Below are 13,184 nucleotides of genomic sequence, written 5' to 3'. Positions count from 1 at the left end.
CTCAGTCACACATGAGAACACAGGTAAAAATATTGAAAGAAAACTTAGTTACACCCTTCTGTATCCTGAACAGATAGAGTCAGTTAATTCAGTAGTGGATCCCCACTACTCAGTAGTGGAAGGGGTTGGGATCTGGCTGCTGCTCAGAGTTTTTAGGTAGGAGTGTAATGGGAGAGTGTGAGACTCTTTTGCCTCTAGATGTTGGAAAAGAGAAAGAAGTGAGAGAGCATGTGAGGGACCATGACTCTCAGGTGCTTGACCAATGAGTATTTTTCAGTTTGTGAAGAATATTAATTTAGTTGGGTACACTGGTAAACATGGATAACCATTTAAACTAATATGATATTATCAACTCAAGGAAAATTTTAGTTTAGGTGTGTGTGCGTAGTCACTTCAGTCGTGTCCGACTCTCTGCGACCCCATGGACCATGGCCCACCAGGTTTCTCTGTCCATGGGATTCTCCAGGCAAGAATACTGAAGTGGGTTGCCATTTCCTTCTCCAGTGATAAAGTATGAAGTGAGTGAAGTGAGTAAAGTGAATTCGCTCAATCGTGTCTTGACTCTTTGCGACCCCATGGACATAGCCTAGCAGGCTCCTCCGTCCATGGGATTTTCCAGGCAAGAATACTGGAGTAGAGTGCCATTTCCTTCTCCATAGTTTCGGTGTAAAAAGTAAATATTAACTATGATTCCTGAGAAAGCTTGTAAGTTTGAAACTAATAACTGTATGGTATAGTAACTTGTGCATTTCATGATTGTGTTTATTTTATAGTGTTTCATTTATATTTATTATTTTTCTTTGATTTTTAGTCTCTAGGTAGCTCTCAGCATATAATCAAAATAATTTAGATAAACAATGAAAAAGTTCTGTTTAATGGGACTGTGACTGCAGCTCTGAAGTTTGTTGCTTAGGGAGTACCCTCTCCTTGTCTTCACATTAGAATGGCCTGTTGGCTAGAGGAATAGTTCTGGAACAATACCAGTTTACTGGAAAAGCCACCATTCTGGTTGTTAAAGTTTTGTGGTCTTAACTGAGACCCATTTGGCTCTTGTGTATTACAGCATACTTAAAGATGGGCTGCTTCTTTTTTTTTAAGTAGCATTCTAATGTTTTTGGTTATAAGAAATTAAGGTTGGTGATAAAGTCAGTCCAGTGTGAAATACTTAACACATAAAATAGTGTGTAGTATTGTAATGGATACACTGTAGGGCTGGGAGTCAGAAAATCTCAATCAGAAAATCTCATATAGTTTTGTTGTTTAAACTTGTTTTGTCAGTCTCTTATTGTGGAAATGAGATTATAACACTTTCATTTTCCCTCAAATAATGCTGCTGCTGCTGTTGCTAAGTCACTTCAGTCGTGTCTGACTCTGTGCGACCCCACAGACAGCAGCCCACCAGGCTCCTCTGTCCATGGGATTCTCGAGGCAAGAATACTGGAGTGGGTGCCATTTTTGAGGCTAATCAAAATAATGTGAACATTTATTGATATACAATATATATGGTTGTTAAGGTGTTTTGTTTTGTTTTCTTTCTTTGTGGGTAATTTTCCCTCTGTTTACTACTTCATTTATTTTCCCTTTTCTGGGCCAATTCTCTTTTAGATTACTTTTTGATTTTTGCATACATTTGCCTCTGGTATTTCATATGAAAAATTTTAAGTATACGTGGTAATACTGAGCGACAGAACAAGAGAGACAGACACAGAGACATTGATCTTTCTCGTTTTTTTTTTTTTCAAATGCTTCTCTACTTTGAGACCAGTTCAGTGCCTGCTTTTTTTGTCAAAGCGACTGTTATCTTCCTTTTCTCTGAATTTACCCTTTATATTTTGTAGTTTAGTACTCAGTCATTTAGTTTTTTTATATTGTTTTTTCATGAGTCGTTTTCCTGTGTTGGTCTTGGCACCTCTGTCACACACACTTCTTATTCCCTTCTACACTGCTGAATCTCAGACTCCTCGAGTGAAGGAGTCTTGTCTTTATAGGCATTTCTCTCTCTCATGTTCTCTGACATGTGAGTATGATAATGCTTGAGGTTTTCTTTGGTTGCTCTCTATTTCTTGTTTGAATATATGGATGCACAGTATAAACAGTATAACTCATATGATTTTAATGCTCTTAAACCTTTGTGATAGTTATTTAAGTATTTGTAAATTTGTTAGGTAGTTGACACATGAAGTTGAGCAACTATATGCTATATATGAGCACAGTCCATTCAGTTCAGTTCAGTTACTCATTCATGTCCGACTCTTTGCGACCGCATGGACTGCAGCACGCCAGGCCGCTCTGTCCATCACCAACTCCCGGAGCTTGCTCAAACTCGTGTCCATCCAGTTGGTGGTGCCATCCAACCATCTCATCCTCTGTTGTCCCCTTAGAACTGCTGAAAAGCAAACCAGGTCTCATAGTTTTTATCTTTATATGAAAAGAACTTTATTGATTTAAAAAAATTCAGTAGGTTCTGATGTAGTTGCTCATGGTTTTAATCTTGTGCTTTGAAGTATTTTCTTTTTCTGGAATGAAGTTCTTGTTTCAACTGTGTAGAAGGAATATGTTAATTAGATTATATTTAGTTGGTGAATTTATGCCCACAAGAATGTGACTTTTAAAAAGCTGCAAGTTGTACAGTTCTTGTAGATAAGATTGTTTCCTGTTTTCTTTTGCATATTTAGTACTTTTATATATTTTTCCATGAGTAGCCTTTCAGTTTGTCTATTTGTATCATTTGACACTCGGACTTTATTTAAGTTCAGCTCTACCATCACTGGTGCTTACAAATGTTAGTCATTCGAAATGTCAAAATTTGGATTTGATCCAAGAGTTACAAATAATATAAGCCTTTATATAAATATATCCAAATATATATTCTTAGGGGGAAATGAATAAATAAAATACTGTGTTTATAGAGTGGTTTTAAACAGTTAGGCTTTAGAATTGCTACATGCCCAGAGTATTTCTCCACTGAATTGCATACTGTATCAGCTCATGAATTGTGCTATAAGAAAGGTGTTTTTTTAAAAAGTAACAAGCAGATTTAATAAATTAATATAGATTTTGTTTAAAGATGTACAAAGCACATTCTGTTTAATCCAAGGTTTTAAAGTATCCAGGAGCCTCTATTTACACATATACAGACCCCAGACAGCAGTGAGGTCAGAAGATGCAGGAAGGGCAGCAGAGCCTCCTACTGCTGTGCTCTGAATGCTGAGAACACAAGTCAAAAACATTCAACTTAAAAACAGTGCTGGGAGGTCACTGGGAAAAATCTCTGAAGAGAAAAGTCCACAAAAAAGGGCACATAAATACAAGGGGAAGGTCAGGGTAGTTAATACAACCACTTTGTTCTTGGGACGACTGTGGAGGTGCCTTGTTTGCCAGATTTCTGTTCATAGTTCACCAGGTGTTGGCCTACAAGGTACTTGTCATTTTTAATATGTTCATAAAGGCACTTAAGGGCTTCCAAGTGGGCTCAGTGGTAAAGAATCCTCCTGCCAGTGTAGGAGCTATAGGAGATGTGGGTTTGATCTCTGGGTTGGAAAGATTCCCTGGAGGAGGAAATGGCAACCCACTCTGGTATTCTTGCCTGGAGAATCCCATTGACAGAGGAGCCTGGCGGGGTACAGTTCATAGGGTTTTAAAGAGTCGGGCATGACTGAGCAACTGAGCGTGCTCACGCACAAAGGGACTTAAACTGGCAGATCTGGAAGGACAAGATTCCTGTCAATACCACGACCATCAGTGAAAATGGGTAAATTTGCCAGTAGACCAAGTTTTGCATTTCTGCAGTAACACCTAGTAAAGGAACAATGCCAGATATAAGGTACGCATAGAGAAAGTAAGAGCATAGAGATCACTGGCACTGCCAGTTATAGTGAAGGTCAAAGTTCCGGATGCCATTTGCCTAAGCCTGCTCAGTTACAGTTTTCAAGCACCATTGAGGACCGATCAGTGTTACAGCTGCAGTGATTTTGGTAAGCAAGATTCCAAGTGCCTGATCCTGTGGTGGGAAAAAACGAGTTTGAGCCAAGGGAACCCTTGGGTGAGCAACGATAACCAGCTCAAATAGGAGCCCCAGAAGAAGTAGGACAATTTCAGCCAGCAGCACTGCAACTATCAAAGTCTTCAGGACTACCCTTTAACCTTCTGAAGGTCACTCTGCATCTGTGTGGCATCTATGCTGCCAGCACCATCACAGCCCTTATGGTTAGCTAGCAAATGTAGAAATCATAAGCAGCTGTGTAGAGCTCATGGATTTTGGCAGTCCCTGTCCAAAATGACGTTAACTGATGCCTAGCAAATACGGGTAGAGTAAGGCAGATGAGGCTGGTGATCAGTAAGTTTATTGCATATGAAGACAATCAACAAAAATATCTGAGTGGAAAAACTGAAGGCCTATGGAAGGCTGAAAGCCAACAGACCCTCCCTGCTGAAGTATGGCTTGGTTGCTGCACTCACACCTTCCCCCACCACAGGGGTAGTGTTGCTACTTCAGACACTGTGGTTGGTGTTCACTGGTTGGTTTGCACAGTTCTCATTTTCTTCCTGGTTCCAACAAATAGGAATGAAGATCCAGCCAGCTTCCCACAGTAAGAGTCTCTGCTGGCACAGTCCCCTTCAGCCACTGCTGCATCCATCCCTGTTCAAGTAACGCTGCTAAGGCAGCCTGAAGCAGAAGCAGCTCATGGGACAGTACACTCACTGAACATCGCTGTAGAGCATGACACTGTGGAAAAAAAATCAGGCAACAGACTAAGTATGCAAATAGGTAGCGAAAGCACCAGGCAGACATGGACCCAAAGACTGACAAAATAAATTTTGGAAGATATGTATACAGAGTCAAGTGAAGCATTTCTTGTACTGGATTAAAATCTAGATCATTCAGATTCTTTAGAAACCAAAATACACCAGGTTGAAGTACCTGTCTCAGCCACAGAATGAAGGATGCAAACCAGAAAACAGACACCTCTCCCACTAGTTAATGCAAAACCATAAGCTTTCAGAGTAGCATCAGACATTTCCAGGGAACAGATACCCAGCCACCAGCCACAGATGAGAGGGAACACTCTTTTCTGCCACTGATAACAAAGAGACCTTAACAACAGTATAGCTAACTCCCAGCAATCGAGGAGACCTATGAAATTTAACAAGAGTTGCCAAGCCATGATAAAGTATCAGTTTTATCACTAAAGTGTATACCCAGTTATGGTTGTCATCAGGCCTTCAAAATGAGATGCTTGGATGTGTTCTTCAAATCCCAAACGAACAAGGGAGAAATGACCAATGTGGTCAGGGCAAAATGCATAAACAAGAATGAACTGGATATTTAAAGACACCACCCAGATAACATGTTCTAGAAACACTAGTGATCCATCTAGTCTTAGCATTCTTTCCCATGTAAAAACTCTTTGTAGCTCGGTCCTGTTTTAAAGCATTTCAGTTCACGTGCCATCAGTTACGTCTTCCCCACCTATGTTGTCTCCCTCCTTGTTCTCCTCCTCCTCTTCCGCCTGGTCATCCTGGCATCAGGATTTTCCCCCACCACTTTGTTCTTGCCTGATGGGTTAGCATGCTGGTCAGGGGCAGCATTTTCAGCACCATTTCCTCCTGCTGGAGCCTTCTTTTGGTGATGCCCAGCAGCATTGAAAGGCAGAGCAGCAAGTAGCATGGCTGACATCAATATGACTGAAAATTCTAAGAATTACAGAAAGCTAACCCAGTAGTTTGAAAAAAAAATGGTGTATAGTCAATATAGACCATTTTAGATCTTTTTAATAACATCATTACAATTTTGTTTTGCCTCTCTAAACATTTATTTTAAAATTAGAATGATATTTGTACATATATAGTTTTAAAAATTCAAGGCTTATAAAAATAGCAGGACATCATCTCTTCTCATCTCACATCCAATTCCTAGCCTTTAGGGGCAGTCGATTTCAATTCTTTCAGCTGTTTGTTGTGCCTTTATTTTTCCAAGTCAGTTCTTCTTTTTGTTGGATTTCTATTTTAGACAGTAACTACTCACTTCCTTCTAAGAAAAATGAGGATTAGTCATATTAATCTCTCTGCTGCCTGCAAACTTTATACATATTTCTCCTTCTCTGTTCTTCCTTTTATAGGATATCAGGTTTGGGGGGGGTAAATTCTTTATTTAGTATTTAAATTTTTATGACTGTGCAAATTTTTTTGCAGCTGTGTCACAAGATTCACTATTTCTTTTCTTATCCAACTTAATGTTTTCTCAAATAATTATCTGAGTTTGAAATTTTATGTATTTTGTGCCTATTAATTCATTTGCAATTCTCTGACGAATATAAACTATAATATGGTTGGGAACATCAGATAATCAGATAATCTTTTATTTCCTTTTTCTTCTTGGAGACAACCTTCTGCCTATGTAGAATGCAGACTTTCAAATAATTCTCCTGTTTTTCAGTAATTGTTTTGTCTAGCTTTCAGTTTTGACCTATGTTCCGAAGATCAGAGTCTGTGGTCCACCCTCTCCAGGAATGGTGAGCAGATCGGTTTTGGGGTGAGGCCACTTAAATGAACTTCCAACCAGTCATCTAGTTTCCAGCCGCACCCTGCATTTTTGTCTTCATCATGATTTCAATACCTGAATCTCTCCAGCATGAGTCATCTTGCTGCTGCTTTTTTTAAAAAAATTGTGGTAATATGGTAAAATATACATAACAAAATTTACCATTTAAAGTGTTTAGTTCAGTGGCATAAAGTGTATTCATCTTATTGTGTAACCATTACCACTGTCCCTCAATCTATAGAGCTTTTATATCATCCCTAACTGAAACTCAGTACCTATTAACCCGGAAATGCTCATTAACCCCCCACCCCCAGCCCCACCCTCACCCCTAGCCCCTGCTGCTGCTGCTAAGTCGCTTCAGTCGTGTCTGACTCTGTGCGACCCCATAGACAGCAGCCCACCAGGCTCCCTCATCCCTGGGATTCTCCAGGCAAGAATACTGGAGTGGGTTGCCATTTCTTTCTCCAGTGCATGAAAGTGAAAAGTGAAAGTGAAGTCGCTCAGTCGTGTCCGACTCCTAGTGACCACATGGACTGCAGCCTACCAGGCTCCTCTGTCCATGGGATTTTCCAGACAAGAGTACTGGAGTGGGGTGCCATTGCCTTCTCCACCCCTAGCCCCTGGTGACCATTATTCTATTTTTTCTGTTTATCAGCTTGATGACTTCTTCCTTTCAGGTTTAGGCTTCACCTTTTTTGGTCTAGTTAGTTTAGTTACCTCTCCCTCACCGCCCCGTTTCTAGCATCCATAATATTGTTGACTTCTCTTATTTGCTATTGTGTCTTTCCCCATTCTCATATCCTTCGGGATTTTATATTTCTAAAATGTCCTTTAACTTTTTAAGATGAGGTTTTAGGGAAGAGTCAAGGCCAGTCATGCTTAACTGAAGGTCTGCTCCCACCCCCAATTCCTTATTATTAGTTTTAAAATTTAGGTTTTTCTAAAATTAGGAATTTAAATACAAGTATGTTAAATAAAGGCAGTTTTGTAGCTGTGTTGGCTATAAAGTTAAGCTTGATAGATAGGCTCCTTCTTATTGGTGGTTCCCATAGTGTTGACAGGGGTTTGATCACTTGTACCCCATACTCTCCTCCAGCCAACATAAGATGGTTCTTTTGTGCTGAGACGTGTTCTCTGCTACTGCAGCAGTTTTCATAGCAGTGAGAACCTGACCTTTCTGTGGGGAGTGATTTTGCAAGACAGACTATTACCTACAAATTCCCTTAGAAGTCTGTTACTCAAGGTGTAGTTGAGGTATTTTCTCCTCTCTACAACTTCTCTGAATGCCCTAGGCAGAACTGATTACTCCTACTGTGCCCTGACACTTGTGAATAATTCTGTTTTAGTCTAACTAGGTTAGATCTGTCTACACTAGAAATCTACCTTACATTGATCTTTCTCCAACTTTTTAGACCTAGTATTTCTCAGGGTTTGGAGAATGCTCCCACATTTTGATACAGTTTTTGATCTATAATAAATAACTCTTTACCTAATGAATAAATAATCCATTTGGATTGGTTGAATTTCCTATTTTCTGGGAAGCATAACTGTCATCATGCCCTGTACCACCAGTGTTCACGGAAAGCTATTCAGTGCTTTTTGCTTGATACTGAGAGTCAGTTTTGTGTAGTGATTAGAAGTGTGGCCAGAAGTGTTGTTCAGTCTCTCAGTCGTGTCCTACTATGCAACCCTATGTACTGCAGCATGCCAGGCTTCCCTGTCTTTCACTATCTTCTGGAGCTTGCTCAAACTCATGTCCATTGAGTCAGTGATGCCATTCAACCATCTCATCCTCTGTTGTCCCCTTCTCCTCCTGCCTTCAATTTCTCCCAGCATCAGGGTCTGATTTCTAATGAGTTGGCTCTTTGCATCAGGTGGCCAAAGTATTGGAGCTTCAGCTTCAACATCAGTCCTTCCAGTGAATATTCAGGACTGATTTCCTTTAGGATTGACTGGTTGGATCTCCTTGCAGTCCAAGGGACTTTCAAGAGTATTCTCCAACACCACAGTTCAAAAGCATCAATTCCTTGGTGTTCAGCCTTCTTTCTGGTCCAACTCTCACATCCATACTTGACTACTGGGAAAACCACAACTTTGACTATATGGACCTTTGTTGGCAAAGTAATGGCCAGAATACCTAGGTTCAAAAAAAGTGGCCAAAATACCTAGATTCAAAAAAGCAAGCAAGTTTATTTTTTTTCGGCCCCGCTTGCATGGCATATGGGATCTTATTTCCCAGCTAGGAAATAAGTGGAAGTAAGTGTGCTCCCTGCAGTAGAAGCATAGAGTCTTAACCACTGGACCAGAAGTCCCAAAACAAGCAACTTTAATCTTTCTCTGTTTGAGTTTACCTATGAAATAGAGGTAATAGTAATAATAATGTAATGTTGTAAAGTTTAAATTAATACATCTAAAGTGCTAGTTCAGTGCCTGCTGGCACATTGTTTTGTAGTCAGTCTTTTTCATTTTTCTGGGGACATTGCCTGCTATAATATCATTAGACCTTGATGAAAATAGATGATTTTTGACAGAAAATCAAAGTAAAAGAAATTAGTTATTATTAAAATATACAGCTCTCTGAATTTTCTACATGTTCTGAAATGATTTCCATGGACAATAGCAGATTAAGACATATAGGTAAACTGGGAGAAACCGTGTCTTCAGTATATTGCTATATACCTACTAAAATACTGTGTTTTAAAAATATACTATGAGATATCCAAAGTCAAAACACATGGAAATATATTGAATGGCAATGTTAATGTTCATGTTCTTTTCTCCCTAAAAAGAGTTTTATGCACCCCACTAATGAATTTGATATTTGGCGCAGTTGTTGTCTTCTAATTTGAGAGCCTACTCTGTTTATTTCTCTCTTTAGAGACTGTGTACTAAGGGGAGAGAAACCTCCATTTCAGCAGTCATGAGACCACTTGCTCATGTGCCTAGGCGTTGTGGATAACGGGAGAATAAGGCATAGCTCTTTTTCTTAAGGAACCATAATCTCTTCGTCAGTTCAGCAATATTAAAGTCAGATGTTCTGGCAGAGTGTATTCCCACTATTTGACCCAGAATTCCATTTATAATGCTTTATAGATGTGGAATAAAACTGCACAGAGATTTATGTACAAAGTGTTCATTAAAATACTAATTATAAAAGCAATAAAAAAAAGATACGACTTTTGGTACATCCATTATATTTTCCAGACTTTCAGTTAGAGGCATGCTGTTACTTATATAATTAAACTTTTATTTAAAAAAAAAAAATCTGTTCTGGTGGATTTACATGGGAGGATGGATAGAGGGTTAGGTCAGTTGAATTGAGCAATACATTAAAGGGAGTGATAAAGCGCTCAGGTCCACGTTGGAGCCCCAGCTCCACCACTGATTGTATGTATTGTATGTATGTATAACTCTGGCAAGTTGGTTCTTTAAAATTCTGTAAACCTGTTTTTTGTAACGCAGGAGATCCGAGTACGATCCCTGGGTTGGGAAGATCCCCTGGAAAAGGGAATAGCAACCTATTCCAGTGTTCTTGCCTGGGAAATTCCATGGACACAGGAGCCTGGTGGGCCATAGCCCATGGGGTCACAGAGTTGGACACGACTGAGTGACTAACACACAAATTTGTCATGAGAACTAAACAAAACTGCATATGTGCTCAGTTGCTTCGGTCATGTCCAACTCTTTGTGACACTATGGACTGTAGCCCGCCATACTCCTCTGTCCATGGGATTCTCCAAGCAAGAATACTGGAGTGGGTTGCCATGCCCTCCTCCAGAGGATCTTCCTGACCCAGGGATCGAACCTCCATCTCCTCTGATTCTTGCATTGAAGGCAATTTCTTTACTGCTGAGCCACTGGGAAAGCCCCAATGAAACTGTATGTAACCTTAAAAATAAAACAAATAGCTCAGTAAATCTTTGTGACTCTACTGTTGTTTTCCCCTCCTTAATAGTTTTTCCCTGTAACCTGCCTCCTGTCAATTTAAACCAGAAATGGCAATATTTTGCTTGGTCTGATAACTCCCATTGCTTTGTAATAGCCATCTAGAGGTTTCTATGGCTTTTGACAACTTCTGCAGAGCTGTCACCTGTTACCTGTGTCAGCCAATTTTGAAGAAGGGGAAATAACAGTACATGTGCCTTAGGTTTGCCATTTTGCTGTAAACCTTGTCTCTTTATACATATATTCTCTCTTTGTTTTCTTTTGGGTATCATGTACTTTTTGTTCTTGACCCTTGTTTTGATGAGAAGTATGTTAGCTTCCTTTTTTTAAAAAAAATGTTTTGGTTGCTAACTGATTTTGTTTCATAGAATAAGATAACTTTTTGTAACAGGGTAGTAGTCCAGAGCTAGCCATAGTTCTTCTTTAGCCTTGCTTCTCCCTGGCCTAGTAAATATAGCTAGTTAGGTTGACTTGGACATGCCTTATTTAAAGAAGAGTTTGATTTTATGTGAACTTTTTCTCCTTAACTCACATGAGTAGAAAGCTCCTGCTACCTTTGTGTTAGTTGCTCAGTTATGTCTGACTTTTGTGACCCCATGGTAGCCAGCCAGGCTCCTCTGTCCATGGAATTCTCCAGGTAAGAATACTGGAGTGGGTTGCCATTCCCTTCTCTAGGGGATCTTCCCTAAACCACAGATTGATCCTGGGTCTCCTGCATTCTTTACTGACTGAGCCACCAGGGAAGCCCTGCTACCTTTCAGTTCAGCTCAGTTCAGTCGCTCGGTCATGTCTGACTCTGCGACCCCGTGAACCACAGCACGCCAGGCCTCCCTGTCCATCACCAACTCCAGGAGTCTACCCAAACTCATGTCTGTTGAGTCGGTGATGCCATTCATCCATCTCATCTTTTGTCGTCCTCTTCTCCTCCTGCCCTCAATCTTTCTCAGCATCAGGGTCTTTTCAAATGAATCAGCTCTTCACATCAGGTGGCCAAAGTAGTGGAGTTTCAGTTTCACCATCAGTCCTTCCAATGAACACCCAGGACTGATCTCCTTTAGGATGGACTGGTTGGATCTCCTTGCAGTCCAAGGGACTCTCAAGAGTCTTCTCCAACACCACAGTTCAAAAGCATCAATTCTTTGGCTCTCAGCTTTCTTTATAGTCCAACTCTCACATCCATACGTGACTGTTGGGAAAACCATAGCCTTGACTAGACGGACCTTTGTTGGCAGAGTAATGTCTCTGCTTTTTAATATGCTATCTAGTTGGTCATAACTTTCCTTCCAAGGAGTAAGCATCTTTTAATTTCATGGTTGCAATCACCATCTGCAGTGAATTTGGAGCCCCCAAAAGTAAAGTCAGCCACTCTTTCCCCATCTATTTGCCATGAAGTGATGGGACCAGATGCCACGATCTTAGTTTTCTGAATGTTGAGCTTTAAGCAAACTTTTTCACTTTCCTCTTTCACCTTCATCAAGAGGCTCTTCAGTTCTTCTTCACTTTCTGCCATAAGGGTGGTGTCATCTGCATATCTGAGGTTATTGATATTTCTCCCGGCAATCTTGATTCCAGCTTGTGCTTCATCCAGCCCAACGTTTCTTGCAGATGTTGGCAGTTTTATCTCTTCTACCTTTAATATGACCAAATACAAAGAAACGTCTCCATAAGGGATCATGATGTCTTTTAGGGCAGGTAGATTATGACCAGAAAAAAAAACAACAATAGGTTTTTTTTGTTGTTGTTGTTAAATAGCATAAATTTAAATTCATGGTATTTAGTATAAGTTATGTTCTAACAGAGCCAGGAAATAACAACCAATAAATTATTACTGATGATTAATGAAACATCCCTCAGCACATAGGCAAAACTGATTTTTACACTTCTTGGGAGTTAATGGGTATTATGAAAGATTTTTACTTTTCTTGATGATTTTTTCTACACTGATAAGTCCAGGGTATTTATAAATTATCATAAAACACAACTTTATATTAAAGAGTATTAAAAGTTGAGTTTTAAAATTACTTGCCTTGGATTTAGTATTTTTGTTGTTGTTGTTGTTATTTTAAATCTAAGAATTAATACCATGTGGTGTGCAGTTAACTTTATTTTGACTGTTTGAAGGGCAAGCTGAAGCTGTTCTAATGACATCACTCAGCTAGGAATCAAAAGATCGGTTCCTTGAATACCTTAACTCTCCTAGTCACAACAGCTTCTGTCCTATAACATAGTTCTAACTGTGTCATGAGCTGTAAAATTCTGTGGCCTTTTTTTTTCTTTCACAAATCTCTGTCAAAATTCAGTTTTTTTCTGCTGAATTTTTAACATGGTAAGTATAGGTTAGATGTCAGTGTACATTTCTAAATGCTTGATTCTTTTCTCCAGATTTTAGTCCAAGAAGACTATCACTTTTTAAAGATTGCTCTTTTGTTTAGATTGCTCTTTTATTCATTAAAACGTAGTTCTGACTCTATATGGTAGCAGGTTCCTGGGATGAAAAAAATTTTGACCCCCATTTTCTTAATCCCCACAAACCTTATATTACATTTATTTCGACATATAATAAAATTAACAGATTTGAGCTTAACATTCTAAACAATGGAAAAAGCATTACTGAACTACAAAATGGCCAGGCAGAGAAATCTGGCAAAGGGAAAGGATTATTTTATGTACTGAAAAATTAGCCTGTGGCAATCAGGCA

General features: G+C 39.5%; 1 protein-coding gene, 1 long non-coding RNA gene and 1 pseudogene across 3 annotated transcripts in view; 1 reads left to right on the top strand and 2 right to left on the bottom strand.

The window, feature by feature from the left end:
* Window positions 1-13,184, top strand: part of FRS2 (fibroblast growth factor receptor substrate 2) — a 104,921-nt gene that overhangs the window by 30,214 nt on the left and 61,523 nt on the right. The gene's annotated exons all lie outside the window — the stretch shown is intronic.
* Window positions 1-13,184, bottom strand: part of LOC145545369 (uncharacterized) — an 82,089-nt gene that overhangs the window by 40,039 nt on the left and 28,866 nt on the right. The gene's annotated exons all lie outside the window — the stretch shown is intronic.
* On the bottom strand, window positions 3,329-4,993 carry LOC145544563 (E3 ubiquitin-protein ligase MARCHF6 pseudogene; annotated as a pseudogene).

The sequence above is a fragment of the Giraffa tippelskirchi genome, chromosome 4 (assembly GCF_054371585.1).
Source record: "Giraffa tippelskirchi isolate mGirTip1 chromosome 4, T2T-mGirTip1v1.2.pri, whole genome shotgun sequence".
In the NCBI taxonomy this organism is placed as follows: domain Eukaryota; kingdom Metazoa; phylum Chordata; class Mammalia; order Artiodactyla; family Giraffidae; genus Giraffa; species Giraffa tippelskirchi.
Note: the sequence above shows the minus strand (reverse complement) of the source record. Positions and strands in the feature narration are given on the sequence as shown.